The sequence below is a fragment of the Mesoplodon densirostris genome, chromosome X (assembly GCF_025265405.1).
Source record: "Mesoplodon densirostris isolate mMesDen1 chromosome X, mMesDen1 primary haplotype, whole genome shotgun sequence".
NCBI lineage: Eukaryota > Metazoa > Chordata > Mammalia > Artiodactyla > Ziphiidae > Mesoplodon > Mesoplodon densirostris.
In genome coordinates this window covers 36902335-36926830 of record NC_082681.1, presented here as the reverse complement: position 1 = coordinate 36926830, position 24496 = coordinate 36902335, and the positions used below count along the sequence as shown (strand labels likewise).

The window sequence follows — 24496 nt, the reverse complement described above, 5'->3', positions numbered from 1 at the left end:
TAGACCTCAGCCAACTAATTGATTAAATCTTAGGTCTAGTTCAGGGTGGTGGAATTACATAATGATGTAAAAGAAAAGATTGAAAAGATTTCAGAGAAGAGATACAGAGATGATGAAAGGATCAGAAAATAAGGCCTGTGAAGAGGAGAAAATGGTGATATGAATCGGAGTATTACTACTCCAGAGAAAGAATCTGTTATAATTGCTTGTTTTTTATAGTTTACAGACTACTTTTGCATGTGTAAAGTCCCTTAACCTTTCACATAATAAATATGTAAATTTGTTATTATTATCCCTGTTTTACAGGCATAGAAACTGCGGCACAGAGAATTTAACTGACTTGTCACATAGTTATAAGGTATAATTCATGTTTTCTTAGTCTCACGTCCAGTATTTTTTTTCATGACACCACTTTTGGTTTAGTCTGCAGAACAAGGAATTTAATTTGGATGTAATAAACAAAGACATTTCTTATTACAGTTTGTAAATTCTGATAAGAGTTATCCCAGGTTGTTCCCAAATATCTTTGAAATGCACTTGGACTAGATATTCATCTGTCTGGTATGGTTTGGGAAAGGGTAAAGGATATGGCTAGAAGGTAAGAGATTACTTCAATATGGTCTCTTCAAGTGCTAAGATTTTAGTATAGTCTTTTGGCCAAATTTTCGATTTTCAGAATAAATCATTTCAAATTTATTTAACATTTAAAATTTGACCAAATGATACTACCTTTTGAGCTTTATATCACAGCTGGACTTGGCTCTAGGATGTGCTCATTGCATGGGCTGTGTATATTTTTATTCAATACCCAGAGCGTGCAGTGTGAACATAATAGAGATTAAAAGACAGCCAGAGGGTAAAACACAAATTCTTAAAAAGTAATTTTGTGCTTCATGTAGATGTATTAACTCTTCATTTTAAGCTTTGTACTAAACCTGCCTCCGAACTTTCAATTCCACAATCTAGATTCCAAACTCATAACTGGAATCTGTGTACTTCTATTTTTATAATAGATTTTTTATTCCTCTTTTATTTAGATTAAAAGTTTGTTAAAATTTCACATGGGTAGTCAAAGTTAGCTTTCAGTAACGGAAGAATTCTTTTAATAGAACTATAAAAAGCACATTTGGAAGAACATAATTATTATGATTTTTTTATCATTTGATTGATATTTCTTTCCTGACACATCAAATGCTCTCTATTTACAGTTGATAATTAAAATATCCATAGTATGATTTTACCCCATGATAATATTGGTGAACATATCATCTTGTTATCAGCTAAATGGATGTTTCTTTAACCAACTTGCTAAAAATTTTCTATAATTTCCAATATTTTTACAATGAGAATCTATTACTTCAATAATTATAAATTGATTTTATATCCTTAAGTTGAAACAGAAAAAAAAAAAATTCCTAGAGTATTAGAATGAATTAGTTTGATCTGACAGCTGTGTGACCTTTGCATAAAATTCCAAATATAAAATATACTTGCTCCAATCATGACTATAGTCCTCATAATTAGAAAATTGTTTTGTTATTCTTATTTTGGTATCTCCTTGCTTATATTAAGAACCAAAAGCTGGACTTTTAGACATCTAATAGCAAAATATATATTTAGAAGTTCTTATTAAGAGAACTGGACTTGGTTCAAAAGATGAATAAAAAGATATTATAGAAAAGAAAAATAACAAAAGTACATTTGAGTGAACCTATAAAACAGAATAGAAATAGAAAATGGGCTTATAGGGAAAGAGGAATTTTAATAAATGCTCATTTGAAATATTGGGATATTTTCTATAATATTATCAAACAAAATTATGGTGTAATAGTTTTAAAGAAAATGTCAGAATATGTTCAACACATTGTGTTTCTTCATGCCTGGCATATAGCAGGTCCTCAATAAGTATTTGTTGCAAGAATAAGAGAACCAACAAGTCTTATTTGAGCACCTGTTATGTGGAGGATAAAAACCTACGAGCCAAACAGAGCTTATGATCTAATATGGGAGAGAAGAAATATAAGGCTGATGCACAAATAACCACCACATAAGAAAGTGTGTGATAAGAATAAATGTATCTTGGAAGGTCTAGGAAAGCCAGATCATTTCCCATCTGGGAAGGTTTTAGAGAGAAAAGGTGACTTGAGCCTCAGAATTAGTAAAAAATTAAGTGAGCAAAATTATTTATTGTAGAAATTTAAGCAAATATATAAAGATTACTAAATCAATATTCCTATAAGATACTTAATGAATCAAAAACAAATATCAGATCATCAAGAAATCTTTTTATAATCATCCATTCTTTAAAATTCCATTTGCCTTTTACCTTCTTATAATATGAAATAGTCTAGGTTCCTGGAAGCCTCTTTGTCTCTTGGCTTTTTTTTTCCTTAATATGTCACATATATCAATTCTAGTAGAGCATATGCAAAACATTTCAGTAATTACTCTGTCAATCATTTTATTCTTCAGGTTAAATTTCTAGCCTAAGTTATTAGAAATTAATTTAAATCATGAAAACAGCATGAGTTGTTTCTAGTATAAAAACTTATAACTGTTTTCCTTCCTGGGAAGATCAAAGAGTTTAATTTTTTTTCTCTTTATTTCCTCTTCAGTCACCTTTGTGAGAAGTACCCAGTATTAGGAAATGTTGATTTCATCAGGGTAGGGAGCGGTGTTAGGAGTAAAGCAAGCTGATTGCCCCACCCAAGACATTTATGCCTATCATATGAATGATATGAAAATCACTTGGATTCTAAGCTAGTTTTCTCACCCCTTTCATGCATATTGCTCCTAACCCACTTTCCTATTTATCAGATAGAATTTAGCTACGCCCATTTTCTTTTTCCTCTTTTTCCTTCTCTATCTCCTGTTTCTTCTTCTTGTTCTTTCTTCTTTATTTATTAAGCGTACAGAGATCATGCAGGTTTTGTTCACCATTCTTTACCAACTACTAACACAGCCCATGGGCTTGAATGAGCATCCATATAAATATTTGTTGAATAAATTAATAACCACTTGGTCTGGAAAAGAAAACCCAATTAAATATAGCAATCTAATCAAGAAACACAATATAGGAAGATCAATCTGACTCCTGAGTATACACAGCGCATACTAAAATAAAATGCAAATGCTTTTTATTTTATTAACTCTTAAAATATTTCTACTACTGCTTCTCTACCCAACTCTGCCTAAGAGCACAGAAGACTTAGGGCCTGTCTGCCTCACACCCCTTCAACACTTTTTAGCTCTGTAACCTGAAGTCAGTGAATTCATATTCCTGAACTTCAGGTTTTCTCAATATAAAAATCTGACTGATAATATCTTGTCAATCTGAAGGCAGTGGATTGAATGAGAAAATCTATTGCTCCAACTTATTATGGATGAAAATGTGAATACAATTTTTTTTTTTTTTTTTTTTTTTGCGGTACGCGAGCCTCTCACTGCCGTGGCCTCTCCCGTTGCGGAGCACAGGCTCCGGATGCGCAGGCTCAGCGGCCATGGCTCACAGGCCCAGCCGCTCCGCGGCATGTGGGATCCTCCCGGACCGGGGCACGAACCCGCATCCCCTGCATCGGCAGGCGGACTCTCAACCTCTGCGCCACCAGGGAAGCCCGTGAATACAATTTTTTAAAATTTATGTGGAAAAATGCATGTGGAGTATTTTGCTCTTTGCTTATTAATTAAAACTAATTAGTTACTGTAACTAATTCCACATGAGATTCTAAAACCCCCTAAATTAAAAACAATACATAAATATATATATATATATATATATATATATATATATATCTTTTAATAACAGAACTCATGACACCTACTTAGTAATACTGATTAATATTATCATTTCTAAGTATGTAATCCGTGACATTTCTAAACACAAATTTTTAAGATCAAAAGCTTTGTCATACACAATTGTATCCCTAGATGTTTAATAATCCTATGTTTTGAAGGATTAAAAGTTAAAGAACCATTGATAATGGCCCTTCAATTGAAGTAATTGTAGAATACCTTTTATTGGTGAGCTCCTTTTTTTTTTAACTTGCACTGAAAATTTATCCATATTGTTCTTTTATTCATTTAATAAAGTTGTATCTAATATCTGGTATTGTGCTAGGAGCTGCAGATGCAACGATAAATAAGACTCAATCCCTCTCCTCAAAGAGATCAAATTTTATTGGGAGAAGTGGGCAAGTAAGCATACAATTAAAATACTGTGTTGGAAGTGCTACAGCAGGAGTAGCCCAGGATGCTTTGAGAGCACATGAAAGCTCTCCGAATCCAGCCTCCAGGTGGGGGAGTCAGTCAGGGAAGCGCTCTTAGAGAAGGTGGTATCAGTGTTGCATGTCTCCTGCCTATTCATGTCCTTCCCACAGAGGTTGAAATGCGAATTATTTAAATATTTAATGTCTAACTGAGAGATATAGCAAGAATTTATTGTTTGATTACTTTGAGTTTTGTACTACAAGGAACTACAAAACACGTTTCTGGGACTAGCGGTGGAGATGAAAAGAAAAGAAAAGAAAAACTAAGAAACAAAGAGGCAGTTTTCATGAACCTAGTAAGTAAATAAGGTATGATGAGGAATCAGATGGTCATGGGTACAATTCCTGGAAATTGCGAATTATGAGGTTGAATGCAATCTGATAGGTGACAATGTTAAGGATTTTTCTTAGAGGGTAATGTACTTAGATTTTTAAAGTACCAAACAAGACACACATTTTGAGTTGTGTGCATTAGGTTGTAGAACTGAACATTGCTATGAGGGCAATTTGCCATTACACTACTTCTTTAGATGTGTTAAATGGTCTGGCAAACCACCTGTCCAATCTGTTAGCCAAAATGTGTTAATGTGTTATAATGGCTATTTTAATATCTATTCTTAATTACACTCCTTCAATGTGTTCTCAACCCATATTAGTGTATTGCTAATGAATTATGTTAATATTCTTTTGCTGTATATGCTCATTTCATTGTTATTAGTTACTTTTTTCATTGTTCCTCACCTTCTTATGTAATTTCGGCACATATCATAGACTAAGTGTTCCTTTACTATATTTTTACAAATAATTTTACAACTACCTCATGTACCAAGCCAAAAAATGTTAGTAAATGAATTGGTTTACTAAAAATCCTAGAGGAGCTATATCTAGATCTGCCATTTTAGGAGAATGATGAGGCTACACATTATAGAAATCTTTTCTGCCTCTTAAATTCCTTTCACTGGTTTGACTGGATTCTTTTGGAAGATACTGTACCTTGCCAAGTTTTAACTGTATAAACCTCTACTCATTTGAATTGACCTGCTAATTAAGGTTACAAAAATAACTTGCTGAATCATAGCACACTTATTTTGATTATTTCCATCCTGGCTTTCTTCGTATTTTCATTATTATTTCAAATATGCATTTACTTTTTGTTTGCATGGTAATTTCAGCCAACTTACCTTCATTTAGCTCACTTTGTACAAGAAAATGAATTATCTCATTGTTTCATCCATTTGATTGATTTCTGCTACTGTATATACTTTTGAACTGTCCCAGATCTTTTCTGAGCTTCTCTATTATCTTTTCTGAACTTTTTATCTCAGAATTACCTATCATTGTTTTATATGCTCACTTTGTTGCTCTTGGATGCTTTGTCTCCCTGCTTACTGTTTAACTGGAGAAATTAAAGATGGAGATAAAAATAATTAGTTTAATTTAATCTCCGAATTTATTCCTGTCCTCTCTGCTTTTACACAGTGTTTTTCCTAAGGTATTGCTTCAACATGAAGAAAAAAGAATTCTCATTTAATCACCCATTGATCCATTTATTCATTTATTTTGTAACTATCATTAACACAGTTGGTTACAAAGGAATGGATATATCCATTAACTTCTTAATGCAATAAATTCCTATTTCCACTGAGTCAAGTTCTCTTTTGCTTTACCTTTAACTTCCTGTAGTCTAAAAAAGAGAGAGAGAGAGAGAGAGAGGGAGAATATATATATATATATATATATATATATATATATATATATATATACACACATATATATGTATATGTATATATATATATATATATATATATATATATATATATATATATATATACACATATATCTCAAGCATTGCTTAGAAAGGGTTTGCTAAAGTTAAGTGTCAGGTAATATCAGGTAATTTTTTTTCTGGAATAGATTTTAAATTGAGCAAAAATTATCTAATATGAAAATATTCTGTTTGAAATAGCTGTCCATTATCATAGATCTTACGCAAAACCTTCTCATGGAAATGAATATTTTTTCTTAAGTCATTTTTAGATGTAGTCAAATTATATCAGGTCATATAGTTTGAAAAGTTAACACACTGATAACTTCATTTAATTTCAATTTGGTCAAAAGACATCTTGATCTAGAAAAGGGCATCTGGCAAAAAGAAACAAAAAATTAAATATACTTATATCATGTTTAACTTGGTAGGGAAAAGGCCTAAGTTATCTCAAGAAATGAATATTACATATTCATTAACTCCAAAAATGAATTTTCAAGTTGTGATTATGAAACAATCTTATAAATAGCGGCAGCTCAATGAAATTGAGAGGCATGTATCTTCAGCATAATTCAATTAGTTGCTATGTCTTTTGTCACACTTCCTTATTTTTAATAAATTAGTTTAAAATAGAAATATTTTCATACATTTCCCATAACTTGATTGCTCTTTCATTTCAAAATAAGGATGGAATGGAACCAGAAAAAAAATCATCTAAAAAATATTCATTCATGTGATATTTTATGTTTTTAAAGACCATTGATGTTTTAGGGTATTTACCTAAATTACCTTTCATTTTTAATTGTTTAAATCCTTATTTGCAGCAATCAATAGCAGGTTACATGCACAAAACCTGTGATAATAAGAATATGGGCAAAACTTTTCTGCTTTATAAATAATTCATGCAAATTCAGCAATGCAGCCTGAAAATGCATTTTTATAACCTACATGTAATATGGAAAGTATTTAGTGATATTAACAAGTAACCAATTTTAATGAATAGAAGAAATCTGTTTTAATGTGACAAGTCTACTTCCCTTAGGATACAGCTTGTCTAGAGCAGGCATGAATATGTTTTTATACATCATGATCCACCTAATCAAATTCTTCAGGGGAGGTAATTATTTTATTTCATTTTCATATTTTTAGAGTTCATAATTTCCATGAAAAAAAAACTGATTATTGATAACTATAGCTTAGAACTCCTGAAGGATAAGCTAACAGCTTGTTCTTTTCTTTTGATGCCTTCTTTAAAACTATTGACCCTTGTCGATTAATTGATGATTTGGGAAACAGTCAATCGTGCTCTGAAGATCTAATGCATCTAGGCTAAAAACCAAGGTACCCCGGCTTAAAATCTCTTGGTTACTACTGGCAAAGCCCTTGATTTATTCATCTTTGAATTTCTAGTATGTAGATCAGTATACAGTAGTTTCTCATTAAATGTTACTGACTGAATTAATTAGTTCCTTTCAGCAGGCATTTATAGGGCACCTGTTATTCTGCCTTCTGTCTCCAAACTCCTACTATACTTCTTGTTTGTACTGTTTTATCAGTACTATTTTAATACATACGCTGTCTTATGATTGTTTCCCTAGATAGTTTAGGACTTTATTTTATTCATATGTAGTTTATCAACAGAATTAAATTACATGTTCCTTGTAGGCAGGAATCAGGTCACTCATTTCATTTGACTCTTTCATAAAGCCAGCACGTAAATACACAATAAATATTTTGCTGGTTAATTTGAACAGTATGAGAGAACATGAAAAAATGCTGCCATATTCTCTTATACCACTCAACAAACTATTCCACAAAGTAACACGTATTTTAAGGGAAATGAGAGTATATATGTGTTATAAAGTAAAAATAATTTTTACTCCAGAATGTCAGCTAGGAATGCTGAAAACCAAACTTGCATAAAATAATTTGTTTAAAAGAACAAATCAATGCTAGGGGAAGTCTTCTATTTTTTATCTTGCAGAATATACTTGTTTCTTAAATTTTGAGTTAGGTTTTTATTTGAAATTGAGTTATAAATTATATTTATTGCCTAATTTCTTATTTCATGGATAATATCTTGGTCTTCTGTGCCTATTTACTTTCCAACTAATATTAACACTAGACTGCAATATGTGTGTACTTCATTGTTTTATTTTTATGATCTAATGTTTCCTTTGTTTACCAAAGAGGTTTAAATAATATGAAAATAATGTATTCAGTATACAGAGTTTTTCTGTGCATATCTTAATTACCCAATGCCAAGACTAGAGATTCAAAGAATAGGTTTTGTACATTTAAACCTAGTAGGTTTATGAGTATGACTTCATAGCATCTATAATCTCCTAGGATACCTAGCATGAGACTCAGTAACAACAGCAGATAAGATATACTTAATTTTTTCATTCTTCTCAAATCAATCAGTATTCAATACTTATCAAGGAATCTATCTATAAAAAACTATATCTCACATATCTATCCATATTCTGCCCTCCTTTTGGCTTCCAGTACTCTCAAATCCCTAAGCTGTTTAGGGACCACTACTGTAATGCCCAACTGTGGGTTTTTTCTTAACTTTTACTTAAATCTCCCAAGCAAACAAACACATCAATCAAGTCTTACTTTCCCTAGGTCTCATTCTTTTTTAACGTTCAATTTGCCAGTTAATCTACAATGCTATAGTAGTCAGCTTGTCAGCATTTTCAGATAGAATCTTACTGCAAACTAGCCATTTCAAAGTGTTTAAACATATGTAATGAATTTTTATGTATTGTACAGCCAATATGTTGTTTCATTCTACATTGATTTTTCTTTATCAGCAATTATCTTCCTCTTTGGGGCTAAAATAAATGCTGAAGTAAAAGAGTGGCAAAATTTTTCAATATTTTCTGGGAATACGAGATGAAGAGATTGGCTTTTTGAAAAAACAAGGCATTTTAATACCTCACTTAGTACTTCTTAATTTCATATTTATCACACTCATGATAGAGAATGTTGACAAGTACACAGAATTATTGAATATTTTGCTTAATTTTGTTTACATAGGCATGAATATTATAAAGTTATATCTTTCTTTTTTAACATCTTTATTGGAGTATAATTGCTTTACAATGGTGTATTAGTTTCTGTTTTATAACACGGTGAATCAGTTATACATACACATATATGCCCATATCTCCTCCCTCTTGAGCCTCCCTCCCACCCTCCCTATCCCACCCCTCTAGGTGGTCACAAAGCACCGAGCTGATCTTCCTGTGCTATGTGGCTGCTTCCCACTAGCTATCTACTTTACATTTGGTAGTGTATATATGTCCATGCCACTCTCTCACTTCATCCCAGCTTATCCTTCCCCCTCCCCGTGTCGTCAAGTCCATTCTCTACCTCTGCGTCTTTATTCCTGTCGTGCCCCTAGGTGCTTCAGAACCTTTTTTTTTTTTTTTAGATTCCATATATATGTGTTACCATATGGCATTTGTTTTTCTCTTTCTGACCTAGTTCACTCTGTATGACAGACTCTCTAGGCCCATCCACCTCACTACAAATAACTCAATTTCGTTTCTTTTTATGGCTGAGTAATATTCCATTGTAGATACGTGCCACATCTTCTTTATCCATTCATCTGTTGATAGACACTTAGGTTGCTTCCATGTCCTGGCTATTGTAAATAGTGCTACAATGAACATTGTGGTACATGACTCATTAAATTATGGTTTTCTCAGAGGATATGCCCAGTAGTGGGATTGCTGGGTCGTATGGTAGTTCTATTTTTAGCTTTTTAAGGAAACTCCCTGATGTCCTCTGTAGTGGCTGTATCAATTTACATTCCCACCAACAGTGCAAGAGGGTTTCCTTTTCTCCACACCTGCTCCAGCATTTACTGCTTGTAGAGTTTTTGATGATGGCCATACTGACTGGTGTGAGGTGATACCTCACTGTAGTTTTGATTTGCATTTCTCTAATGACTAGTGATGTTGAGCATTCTTTCATGTGTTTGTTGGCAATCTGTATATCTTCTTTGGAGACATGTCTGTTTAGGTCTTCTGCCCATTTTTGGATTGGGTTGTTTGTTTTTTTGATATTGAGCTGCACAAGCTGCTTGTAAATTGTGGAGATTAATGCTTTGTCAGTTGCTTCATTTGCAAATATTTTCTATCATTCTGAGGGTTATCTTTTCATCTTGTTTATGGTTTCCTTTGCTGTGCAAAAGCTTTTAAGTTTCATTAGGTCTCATTTGTTTATTTTTGTTTTTATTTCCATTTCTCTGGGAGGTGGGTCAAAAAGGATCTTGCTGTGATTTATGTCATAGAGTGTTCTGCCTAGGTTTTCTTCTAAGAGTTTTACAGTGTCTGGCCTTACATTTTGGGCTTTAATCCATTTTGAGTTTATTTTTGTGTATGGTGTTAGGGAGTGTTCTAATTTCATTCTTTTACATGTAGCTGTCCAGTTTTCCCAGCACCGCTTATTGAAGAGGCTGTCTTTTTTCCATTGTATATTCTTGCCTCCTTTATCAAAAATAAGGTGACCATATGTGCGTGAGTTTGTCTCTGGGCTTCCTATCTATTCCATTGATCTATATTTCTGTTTTTGTACCAGTATCATACTGTCTTGATTACTGTAGCTTTGTAGTATAGTCTGAAGTCAGGGAGCCTGATTCCTCCAGCTCTGCTTTTCTTTCTCAAGGTTGCTTTGGCTATTCGGGGCCTTTTATGTTTCCATACAAGCAGTGAAATTTATTTTTCTAGTTCTGTGAAAAATGCCATTGGTAGTTTGATAGGGATTGCATTAAATCTGTAGATTGCTCTGGGTAGTAGAGTCATTTTCACACTGTTGATTCTTCCAATCCAGGGACATGGTATATCTATCCATCTGTTTGTATCATCTTTAATTTCTTTCATCAGTGTCTTACAGTTTTCTGCATACAGGTTTTTTGTCTCCTTGGGTAGGTTTCTTCCTAGGTATTTTATTCTTTTTGTTGCAATGGTAAATGGGAGTGTTTCCCGAATTTCTCTTTCAGATTTTTCATCGTTAGTGTAGAGGAATGCAAGAGATTTCTGTGCATTCATTTTGTATCCTGCTACTTTACCAAATTCATTGATTAGCTCTAGTAGTTTTCTGGTAGCATCTTTAGGATTCTCTATTTATACTATCATGTCATCTGCAAACAGTGACAGCTTTACTTCTTCTTTTCCAATTTGGTTTCCTTTAGTTTCTTTTTCTTCTCTGATTGCTGTGCCTAAAACTTCCAAAACTATGCTGAATAATAGTGGTGAGAGTGGACAACCTTGTCTTGTTCCTGATCTTAGTGGAAATGGTATCAGTTTTTCACCATTGAGAACGATGTTGGCTGTGGGTTTGTCATATATGGCCTTTATTATGTTGTGGTAAGTGCCCTCTATGCCTACTTTCTGGAGGGTTTTTATCATAAATTGGTTTTGAATTTTGTTGAAAGCTTTTTCTGTATCTATTAAGATGATCATATGGTTTTTCTCCTTCAATTTGTTAATATGGTTTATCACATTGATTGATTGGTGTATACTGAAGAATCCTTGCATGCCTCGGATAACCCCACTTGATCATGGGGTATGATCCTTTGTTTTTTTTTCATGGACCCAGTAAGATATTACAACTAGTTCAGACAAGAACTCAACATACCACCTTTATAGTCAGATAGGGATGCTGAAATAAATTTGCAAATGGATGCAAAACTGGGCAATATTCATAGGTTTACAATCACTTGCATTTTACTAGATACAATTTGTATTTCTATGGACAGAAATTGTTTGCATTACTATCAGTTTTCTGCAACTTCTATCTCTACAGAATTGTGAGATAGTCTTGTCAAGGACAAAGGTGGAGGGACTTCCCTGGCTGTCCAGTGGTTAAAGACTTCTCGCTTCCGCCACAGGGGGCATGGGTTCCATCCCTGGTTGGGGGAACTAAGATCTCACATGCCGTGCAGCTCGGCCCCCAACAAAAGAAAAAAAAAAGGACAAGGTGGAGATAACCCAGTTGAAACCATGCACCTCAGATTGGGACTCAAACCCAGCCAAAACTCAGATTGGGACTTGAACCCATGTGGCCGGGACTTGAACCCGGCCAAAACCTGGATTGGGACTTGAACCCATGAGGCTGGGACTTGAACCTGGCCAAAATCCACAGTCTTCCAACTGAGATCACACACCTGGTTTCAGAACTTAATGAAGCTCAGGTTCTTGATGTCACATTGCAGAAAGAATTCAGTGAGAAACAAAGTGAGAGATAAGAAGTGGATTTATTTAGAGAGAAACAACTCCACAGACAGAGTGTGGGCCATCTCAGAAGGTGAGAAAGGCCGATGTATGATCCTTTTAATGTGCTGTTGGATTCAATTTGCTAGTATTTTGTTGAGGATTTTTGCATCTATGGTCATCAGTGATATTGGCCTGTAGTTTTCTTTCCTTGTGACATCTTCATCTGGTTTTGGTATCAGGGTGATGGTGGCCTCATAGAATGAGTTTGGGAGTGTTCTTCCCTCTGCTATATTTTGGAAGAGTTTGAGAGGATAGATGTTAGCTCTTCTCTCAATGTTTGATACAATTCGCCTGTGAAGCCGTCTGGTCCTGAGCTTTTGATTGTTGGAAGATTTTTAATCACAGTCTCAATTTCAGTGCTTGTGATTGGTCTGTTTATATTTTCTATTTCTTCCTGGTTCAGTCTCGGAAGGTTGTGCTTTTCTAAGAATTTGTCCATTTCTTCCAGGTTGTCCAATTTATTGGCATAGAGTTGCTTGTAGTAATCTCTCATGATCTTTTGTATTTCTGCAGTGTCAGTTGTTACTTCTCCTTTTTCATATCTAATTCTATTGATTTGAGTTTTCCCCCTTTTTTTCTTGATGAGTCTGGCTAATGGCTTATCAATTTTGTTTATCTTCTCACAGAACCAGCTTTTAGTTTTATTGTTCTTTGCTACTGTTTCCTTCATTTCTTTTCCATTAATTTCTGGTCTGATATTTATGATTTCTTTCCTTCTGCTAACATTGGAGGTTTTTTGTTCTCTCTCTAATTGCTTTAGGTGTAAGGTTAGGTTGTTTATTTGAGATGTTTCTTGTTTCTTGAGGTAGGATTGTATTGCTATAAACTTCCCTCTTAGAACTGCTTTTGCTGCTTTGCCTAGGTTTGGGGTCATCGTGTTTTCATTGTCATTTGTTTCTAGGTATTTTTTGATTTCCTCTTTGATTTCTTCAATGATCTCTTGGTTATTTAGTAGCATACTGTTTAGCCTCCATGTGCTTGTATTTTTTACAGTTTTTTTTCCTGTAATTGATATATAGTCTCATAGCATTGGGGTCAGAAAAGATGCTTGGTACAATTTCAATTTTCTTAAATTTACCAAGGCTTGACTTGTGACCCAAGATATGATCTATCTTGCAGAATGTTCCATGAGCACTTGAGATGAATGTGTATTCTGTTGTTTTGGATGGAATGTACTATAAATATCAATTAAGTCCATCTTGTTTACTGTATCATTTAAAGCTTGTGTTTCCTTATTTATTTTCAATTTGGATGATCTGTCCATTAGTGAAAGTGGGGTGTCAAAGTCCCCTACTATGATTGTGTTACTCTCAATTTCCCCATTTATGGCTCTTAGCATTTGCCTTATGTATTGAGGTGCTCCTATGTTGTGTGCATAAATATTTACAATTGTTATATCTTCTTCTTGGATTGATTCCTTGATCATTATGTATTGTCCTTCTTTGTCTCTTGTAATAGTCTTTATTTTAAAGTCTATTTTGTCTGATGTGAGAATTGCTACTCCAGCTTTCTTTTGATTTCCATTTGCATGGAATATCTTTTTCCATCCCCTCATTTTCAGTCTGTATGTGTCCATAGGTGTGAAGTGGGTCTCTTGTAGACAGCATATATATGGGTCTTGCTTTTGTATCAATTCAGCCAGTCTATGTCTTTTGGTTGGAGCATTTAATCCATTTACATTTAAGGTAATTGTCAATATGTATGTTTCTATTATCACTTTCTTAATTGTTTTAGGTTTGTTATTGTAGGTCTTTTCCTCCTCTTGTGTTTCCTGCCTAGAGAAGTTCCTCTAGCATTTGTTGTAAAGCTGGTTTGGTGGTGCTGAATGCTCTTAGCTTTTGCTTGTGTGTAAAGGTTTTAATTTCTCTGTCAAATCTGAATGAGATCCTTGCTGGATTACATAATCTTGGTTGTAGGTTTCATCCTTTCATCCCTTTAAATATGTCCTGCCACTCCCTTCTGGCTTGCAGAGTTTCTGCTGAAAGATCAACTCTTAACCTTATGGGGAATCCCTTTTATGTTATTTGTTGTTTTTCCCTTGCTGCATTTAATATTTTTTCTTGTATTTAATTTTTGATAGTTTGATTAATATATATCTTGGCGTGTTTCTCCTTGGATTTATCCTGAATGGGACTCTGCACTTCCTGGACTTGATTAACTATTTCCTTTCCCATATTAGGGAACTTTTCGACTATAATCTCTTCAAATATTTTCTCAGATGCTTTTTCTCTTCTTCTGAGACCCCTACAATTCGAATGTTGGTGCATTTAATGTTGTCCCAGAGGTCTCTGAGACTGTCTTCAATTCTTTCTTTTTTCTTTATTCTGGGCTGCAGTAGTTATTTCCACTATTTTATCTTCCAGGTCACTTATCCGTCCTTCTGCCTCATTTATTCTGCTATTGATTCCTTCTAGAGAATTTTTAATTTCATTTATTTTGCTGTTCATCATTGTTTGTTTGCTCTTTAGTTCTTCTAGGTCCTTGTTAAACATTTCTTGTATTTTCTCCATTCTATTTCCAAGAATTTGGATCATCTTTACTATCATTACTCTGAATTATTTTTCAGGTAAACTGCCCATTTCCTCTTCATTTGTTTGGTCTGGTGGGTTCTTAGCTTGCTCCTTCATCTGCTGTGTGTTTCTTTGTCTTCTCATTTTGCTTAACTTACTGTGTTTGGGGTCTCCTTTTCGCAGGCTGCAGGTTCATAGTTCCCGTGGTTTTTGGTGTCTGCCCCCAGTGGCTAAGGTTGGTTCAGTGGCTTGTGTAGGCTTCCTGGTGGAGGGGACTGGTGCCTGTGTTCTGGTGGATGAGGCTGGATCTTGTCTTTCTGGTGGGCAGGACCGTGTCTGGTAGTGTGTTTTGGGGTATCTGTGACCTTATTATGATTTTAGGCAGCCTCTCTGCTAATGGGTGGGGTTGTGTTCCTGTCTTGCTAGTTTTTTGGCATAGGGTGTCCTGCACTGTAGCTTGCTGGTCGTTGAGTGGACCAATTATGTGTAGTAGTAACTCACATAGTCTATTAAATAATGCTAATCTTGCCAGAAGGAGATCACCTCTTATTCTTTTTGAAATTGTCAACAAATCAGACACTATATTTTGTTTTGGGAATAAGTGAGGAATCACATGGATTTAGGGAGAAAAATCAACCTAAAATAAAATGTGTACAGTAGTATTGCCTTTTATTGTAAAGTAGTTGCATAAGTAACAGGAAAATCATGATGCCTAATGTAAATGACCCACATATAAGAGGGGCTACTCACATGAGAAAGTGCTATGAATTTTCGCAGGACACATTCAGACCATAGCAGATACATAGTTTCATTCCGTGTGAAGGCTCGAGTGAAAATATGACAAGAGGATCAAAAACAACTGACATCTATGCTTGTAATTTTCATCCAAATCTCTCAGACGAGTCAACAAAAACCAAAAACACATTTAAAAAAAATCATTTCCATCTCCTTGTAGTTTTTGTTTTGCTTGTGCTTTTGGTGAATTGGTTTTATATGATGCTAAGATCTCTGAAACAGCAAGGCTATCTTCCAAATTTAACCACCACCAAGTGAGGGAAAAGTGTTTCTAACAAACCTGTGTTTGCTTTTAACTATTTATTTACTAGGTTGGCCTTTCTCCAGAAGATAAACAGGAAGACAGTAAGTCAACTTACCTTGAATGTATTTTTATCAGTTGAGCCAGAAGGATAGGTTGAATCTTTGTCTCAGCAGGTAGGACTCTCTAGGAAGAAGAATCACATGAATCAGGAGGGGACAAGGCAGGCAATTTACTAGGGTCCTAATTAGTAACCAACCAGGAGAATCTCTGACTAGGCACATTATGAATACTGACAGCAGTTAAGGTCCAGGCATACAGGAAGTTTATGTCAAAAGACCAAACCTATGCAGCAGGTAGACATCTCAGAAATTAGGCAAATCAAGAGATCGGTGGAGACTAGACAGGTATATCTCTTCCCATCTGACATACACCTGTATGGCTGCCACCGGCTGTGAAAGTCATCTCAATTTACCCAAGTACTTCAAACTGATTCTTAAGGTGGAGTTTTCCACAGTGCTGAAAAGTGTTCTGTTTCCTCTTGCTGATTTTCATGTAAATTTGTGGTTTCATTTTTAAACAGACTTATTGAGATAAAATTTAAATATTTGCTTAGTTTTTGATATGCCTTTCTTCTTGGCACATATACCCTGTAAGAAACTAAAGGTCCCTTTCTTTTTTTAGTATCCATGACACATTATTTTCTCCTTTCCTTAAGAGAGATTTTTCTACTTAAAATGTATTCTTTATCTATCTGATGTAACAGTTGTCATTTTCCCATCCCTATCATTTACAACCTAATTATTTCTTGGACTAAAACCTGTTTATAAGGACATGTGTTGTCCTGTTTCATACTGCTGACAAAAGATTCATAGTGATAGTAGGCAAAGCAACATGTTCAGTTATCAATTAAATATACTAAGGCAGGGGAAACATTAGATATAAGATCTAATGACCTAGAGGCTAAGCAGCAGATTGAAAACACAAGCTACAGTTGTGAGTATTGAGCTCAATTCTGTTCTGAGCTTGCTCTCTTTGCTTCAGCTGTCTCTGCAGAAATGGAGTAAGTCATGCTAACCAACCTTCAAAGATAGTTGTGAGGAATGTTGCTAAAAATAATAAAATGTAATCGTCACTAACATAATTTTCTAGAGAAATTGAAATGAAAAGCAAACTGAGTATCTAAGAAATAGTTTTTCTAAAGTTTATTCAGAGAACAACTTTTGTAACAATCATCTTATTTCTCTTTACAGTTATCTAGTTTTATCATATTAGTGTTACCAAGGTGCCATATTATGTAGGATGAATAGAAAACTTGAATTCTGAGCAAAAATTACATTTTAGGTTTTGTAATAACATGAGGCAATTCAAGATATGAGATTTGTGTTTGGTTATTTACATCAATATTGAACACACTGTGTTTCTTTTTCCTTCAAGTAGATGTGATTTTTAAGGTCATTTATATTAGAGCTTTATTTTTCCTAACACATACACATAACTATTATTTTTTTTAAGTATAATCCATTGTACAGCCAAATTTTAAAATGTTTTCAAGGAGTTTGTTAATACCTTAAGTTCAATGAATAGCAATATTAGATACTATTGGATACCAAATGCATTGGGTAAATTATTTGTAATAGAGCTTTATTTTTAAAGCACAGTTTATATTTCAGAAAATGTACAGTAACTAAATTACTTCCCTACACTTTTCCTGAATAAACTTTTACTGTCTTCTGGAGTTTTGGTTGTTGTTTTTTTGTTTGTTTGTTTGTTTTACTTAAAAGGTTACTTAGTAACTGAAGCAGTAATGTAAATAATAGAGCTCCCTTACAACATCCTTGCATTATATGTTCATTTCCTGCTGGGATTTATAGTATTCTGTATAGTCTGTGGATTATCAGAATCATTGAACTCTTTTTTTAGTCAAACTTCATTAATTCAGAATGGACATAAATTGAGGATGACTAAGTAAAAAACAAAAGAAAAGTATGGGGTTTAGGAAATACTCTAAATTCCTTCAGAAACAATAACTGTTGTTCACTAGAAACTCCAGGTTTTCTTTCCCTTGAAAACATTTTTTTTTTTTGCATCATGCAAGATTTCTTAGCAATGTGACTGTCACATTATATCAGAACAGACAAGTGAGATGATGGGGCACTGTTAATTTGATCTTGAGCAATGATTTCAAACATTCTATAGTATTCAATGATATCTATTATTAAAATAGGTTACAGCAAGACCTTTGCTAGTTACTTCAATCATTACTTGTTATCACTATATAATTATGAAAATAATTTAATAGTTTTACATTTTTATAATTCATGGTATCATTGAACTATTAATCATTTGTTTCTTGAGTTTTAAGTGAACTCTGGGCTCTACTAAATAGAGGAAAACAATGTCACATTCTGGGGAGCTTAATATATTCAAACCTGTAAGCAACAATTCTATTACACTTATGTTCTTTTTGGTTTTGTGAATCTATTGTATGTTTTTGATTTGTGGTTGTAAGCAACAATTCTAAATAGTAGATTATGAGCTAATCTGAAAATAATACTATCATTTATAGAATCTGTTGCTTTTTAACAATAAAAGATCCCTAGAGAACAACAATAAAGTACTGCTTACAGCAGTGCATTCAGCCGTCCCCCGGATCTGTCTTTTGCTTCAATGGTGTTTGGACAGAACAGACCCAGGGACGCCCCTTGCTCCAGCCTCAACCATCCTCCAACCCTTTTTTCCAGTCGCAGCTTTTGGAAACAGCCACTCAGCCATCCTCAGCTTTTGGGACCAGCCAACACCATTTTTTGAGCTTAACTCCTTATTACTGATCAGCCACGAGCTTCCAGATTCCTCAGAATTATTCCGCTGAGGTGGAGACGGCCACCAACCTCCTGGTCAACCTGCATCTGGGTCCTCCTACACCTACCTCTCTCTGCGCTTCTATTTTCACCGCGAGCATGTGGCTCTGGAGAGCGTGGGCCACTTTTTCTGCAAATTGGCCAAGGAGAAGCACGAGGGCTCCCAACGTCTCTTAAAGATGCAAAACCAGTGCAGCAGCCTCGCCCTCCTCCAGGAGCACAGAAGCCGTCCCAAGATGAGTGGGGTAAAACCCAGGACGCTATGGAAGCCGCCATTCTCATGGAGAAAAACCTGAGACAGGCCCTTGCGGGCCCGCAGGCCCTGGATTCTGCCCACGCAGACACACACCCCTGTGACTTCCTGGAGAGCCGCTTCCTGCAGGAGCAGCTGAAACTCATCAAGCAGATGGCGACCACCTGACTAACCTCCACAGGCTGGGCTCGGCCAGGATCTCTTTGAAAGGCTCACCCTCAAGCACAACTAGGAGCCCCCAGAGCTCAGAGGCCTTTGAGGAGACCCCTGGTGTCAGGGCTTCTGCCTGAAGCCCGTCTCTGCAGACACTAGGCAGCTATTTAACCGCCCTGGGGCCCTCTCCCAAGCCTTGGACCAAATGGAAACAATAAAGCCTTTTGCAGCAAAAAAAAAAAATTATTTACACATGACTTTAATTCTGCTCTCTGTGAAAGGATACTTGGTTTCTGTCTTTGTTTTCCTGAGACCTTGAGAATAAGACAAGTAAATTTTAGAGAAGAGGATTTCTTTAGTTGTGTCTCTCTTTTTTTTTTTTGAGTATTAGTTACTGAACCTATTTGTAATCTGGCATAAACAATTGAATTATTGAATTAATCTAAAAGGAGCAAAGATCAGGCATCTATGTTAGGAAGCTAACTTATTTTTTTATTCCTCAATCCAACACTCAAAGCTTACTCTTCCCTTCCAGTGTCCTATAAAAGATATATTGATACTATAAAATATATACTGACTTGTATTTTGAGGAGTCTAAACTAAATGAAAATAGGACTAATTTGGACTTTGGAAACCTTATGAGAATATTTATGTTATTTATTATATGTTGAGGCAACTGAAGGTGAAACTGGAGCTGTGGAAGTAGATGGCATTGAAGTCAAATGCAGCATTAATTTCTAGGAAGCCAAGTAACCAAATTGGACCCAATTAGCTTTTCTCAGTGTTGTGACCACAGATTGCACACAGGCTCTCTTCCAAATGTGTGTCACAGACCCAAGGCAGCTATGGAAGAAGTCACACTGTGTGTCCTGATTATGAGCCAGACACATGACCTTTACTGATAGGCAATGACATATTATGGGGTGTTTAAACATTTCTAGAAATACACAAACTTTTTTAATGTTTGCATTCAAATAATTTTAGCTAAATTCATTCACATACTTTCTTCTTATGTATGGCAAAATTTACTTTCCTCTAGTAAAACATATCACCTATATCTGCCCATGTCTTGGAAGATAGAGGACATACTAAAACTTCTGCTTCACTGATACTGAAGAGCAATATATGCATATATGCAGAATACAAACATACATTAGATTTACTAAACATAGTAAATAATGGAAGGGTTTTAATATCAATATAATAGACTCTCAATGACAAGTCCTCTGATTTTTTTCCTTCTCAGTACTTTTTCCTTTGTACAAGATATTGCCTTATGTTTCCAGAATGAGACTGATAATGGGTTTATCCTCCTAACATAGATGCCTGATCTATGCTCCTTTTAGAGTAAAATAAATTCTCTTAGCAAGAGCCTTACACAATAGGTTTGAAGGTACTTTGTGAACACGTTTTGAGAATACCTGAAGTTAATTACTAATCATCTAATTCAAAATGACAGGTACTCTGATTTACTTTTACATCTCACCCACACATTTTAAAAATTTTTTTAAATTTTTATTTAGGTCTCAGAAATTCTGTGAGGGAATCCATCCCCTGAAGGACCAAAGTTCTATAATTATTTAAAAGATGTGTATTTATGGCTAGATTTAAATCTAAGATAGGTGGGTGCAGAACCTGAAAAGGCATAGATAAGAGTAAAAGTAGGTTTTATAGCATGTGCCCCAATAAGTAAATTCCACTCCATACACTTCCTTCTTGCAAATACTCTAAATCCAGTGTCATTCTACTGTGTAGGTGCAAAGTGCATATCTCATAACCATTGAAACAGTACTATAATCATAAAAATGGGTACCAGGAATGATTTTTCTTTGCCTATAATATTTCATAAAGGTGCTCTTATAACCCTTCTGCTTGGGAGGATCTAAAATTCAAAATGGAAGGGAGATTAGACAGTCACAATAGTTCTTTAGAATCATTCAGCTATTTCAAGTAAAGTTACATACTTTAGACCAAAAATTAACTTCTACTTCAATAAAACATATACATATATATGATATAGTTCAGGCTATTTTCTAAACCAAGTAATTTTTGAAGGGTAGTGGTACTGCTGATGTACAGGACATGAAGAGATATTTTCTTTCAAATGACTTAGAGGGGTCAAAAGTAAAGACGCTTGTGTTATGCTTGTGTTATAGTATATTTCCTATATTTGTGTCAATTTTTGATATATAAAAGAGCCTTTTTTCACTCCATTTCCTTTCAACAGGTTTTTTATTTTATAAAGTGCTTTTTAATGGGTAATATGTCACCGTAAAAACTGATAAAAAGGATAGCAATCATACGGTGGTTTTTAATCTTTCAAATTAAGCTAAGAATTATATTCACACATAAATAATTTTCTGGTAATAAATTAGAGTTCTCTCAGCATGTGAAATATTACTTTAATTTGATGAGCAGGTTGGTATATTAGAGCTCTTTTATTGGAGTAGAAAAACATAAAGCCTAATTCCCTGGTGATTTATGTACTAGTGCCCAAACCATTACTAAGCCCACTTTGTCTATTAATTAGAATTTTGATGATCAGATGAATTATGAGTCACTTAATTGAGCATAATCATAATCAGGTAAGCCAGTATGAGCCATGCCACTGAACAAATTAAGCTTACTAAGAATGCCGATTTCAAACTAATATAATATTGCAAGTCAACTATACTTCAATTTTAAAAAAACGCTGGTTTCAACTCTTCCCATTCAGTACTTGCCAAACAAGATTATATCTTTTCTCTTTAAAGTTTTCTTTGCAGAGGAAAAATAAATGGTGACCTTGGCATAACAATAATTGGTTATTTCCAGACTCTCCTAACCTAAAGATGAATTAGTTGAACCTCTGAGCTACAAAATTTTCCATGCAACTTTCATTTCTTCTCTGCGTACTGGGAACCAAGTCAAACGGTTTTTTAAAGAGACTTTTAGTTAGAATTTACTTTTGAGTAGTACTTCTGAAAAGATATAGTTAACTATTTTATTGATGAATACATACATTTCTACCCTTTAAGCAATAAGTTGAAAGAATACTTTTGTGCAATAAACTAGGAGTGTTGTGCACTGATAACAGCTCACATTCATTGAACATTTACTGTATGCTCAGAATCATTCTAAGAGTATTACATGCATTTTTCACTCTCTCTTCTAACAACCTTTTATGATAAGTTTTGCTACTATCCCTATTTAAAAGATAAGGAAATAATCACATAGAAGTTAAATAACTGGCCCAAGATATACAGCTTGTACACGGCAAAGCTGAGATAGCTCCTTTAGCAATTTATGGCATAAAGTTTTCCATTTTTATGCTCAGAAATCATTCTTTTGTGTTTGGTCTTTATTAACTATGTAAATATCATACTGACCTTTGCCCCAAAGCAGTGCATACCTACCCTGAAATAAGCAGTTAAACAGTTGTACAGTTAAAAGATAATTGATATTTTTCTTCTCAGCCTAGCATGCAATAACACATCTTATGGTGTTTACTAATCTAACAATGTGGATTCACTGTGTATAATGACTCTGTATTGACCAAAACTGAAATTTATGCAGTATATTAAATTTCTCATTAAATATATACATTTGTGGCAGGTCGATGATTAATACCCCTGCAAGCAAACCCACAGACTATTATTATGAGTTGGCCATGTGTTTGCTTTTAGGCACTTTGCCTGAATAAAATGTATCCAGGACCAAAATATTCTCCTCTTACACAAAAGTAGTCTGTTTTTTATAATTAATGTATGAGTTCAACTGGAGAACAGACCTGAGTAAAGAATGGACTTAAAATGTATTTCTATTTAAAGTTATTGGATGCAGTCAGAAGGAGAAAAACAAATACCGTATGCTAACACACATATATGGAATCTAAAAAAAATATGATTCTGATAAACCTAGGGGCAGGACAGGAATAAAGACACAGAAGTAGAGAATGGACTTGAAGACACGGGGAGGGGGAAGGGTAAGTTGGGACGAAGTGAGAGAGTAGCATTGACATATATACACTACCAAATGTGAAATAGATAGTTAGTGGGAAGCAGTTGCGCAGCACAGGGAGATCAGCCCGGTGCTTTGTGACCACCTAGAGGGGTGGGATAGGGAGGGTGGGAGGGAGGCACAAGAGGGAGGGGATATGGGGGATAGATGTATACATATAGCTGATTCACTTTGTTATACAGCAGAAACTAACACAACATTGTAAAGCAATTATACTTCAATAAAGATGTAAAATAAATAAATAAAGTTACTGGATGCATTCAGTGAATTATCTATTCTTGGTTATCTATATATATGCATGGTGGCATGCCATGTAAACCATGGACTAGCCTCATCATCGGACTTATGGCCTTTATGTGATATTTTTTGGTCAATGATTTTAATTAGGACATATCCAATATCTTCCACTCTGTGAAACTGTTTCTATACAGTTCTTAACACACCATGGGGGAAATCAAGCTGAAGATTTACATTTAAATATTCATGTATGCCCACTGGTATTCACAGATGGAAAAAATTCTAGAGTGCTTTCTTTACTGAAATTTATGAATGGTTCTTGACAAATAAATTTCGTCAATTTCAGATAAATTTAAGTGAAAATCTGGGCTTCCCTGGTGGCGCAGTGGTTGAGAGTCTGCCTGCCGATGCAGGGGACACGGGTTCGTGCCCCGGTCCGGGAAGATCCCACATGCCGTGGAGCATCTGGGCCCGTGAGCCATGGCTGCTGAGCCTGCGTGTCCGGAGCCTGTGCTCCGCAACGGGAGAGGCCACAGCAGTGAGAGGCCCACGTACCGCAAAAAGAAAAAAAAAAAAAAAGCAAACTAGTAGCTTTCTAAATATTACATTAACATTTTCTTCAATACAGATGTATTATAAATAATCTAGTGGCATAATTATGAGAAAAGCTTATATATTCAGCAGCAAATATTCTGTATTATTTAATACATCTGTGGTTAGCCAGTTTAAAAGGTTGTATATATGTGATATAGGTACAAAAATACTCCTTCTTATAAATATTAGACAAATTAACCTCAAAACAAGTTGACTTTGTTAAGTTGGAATAGTCAGGTGACACAATTTCTGGTTAAATTCTTTTTGTTTTTTAACTTCAATGCTTATAGTTGTACATCTTTCTAAAATGCATAAGTCTTCTGTTCTGGTTTTTATTCAAATATCTAATCTGTCATTTACATTAATGGGAGAATTCCAAGGAATACCAAAGAGGTAATCAATCTATATTTATAGGCTCAAGAGTAGAAAGGGACCCGTGGAATGGCACAGTCTAATTTTCTTGTAATGTGTTGTACTTCGTTTAACACATGCTTGCTGAAAGGTTATTTTATGTTTTCTCCTTGACAGTTCCA

General features: G+C 34.7%; 1 pseudogene; it reads left to right on the top strand.

The window, feature by feature from the left end:
• The window catches only part of LOC132481538 (ferritin light chain-like), a 35828-nt pseudogene extending 16616 nt beyond the window's left edge, over nt 1-19212 (top strand).
• Nucleotides 19213-24496: the final 5284 nt, after the last annotated feature.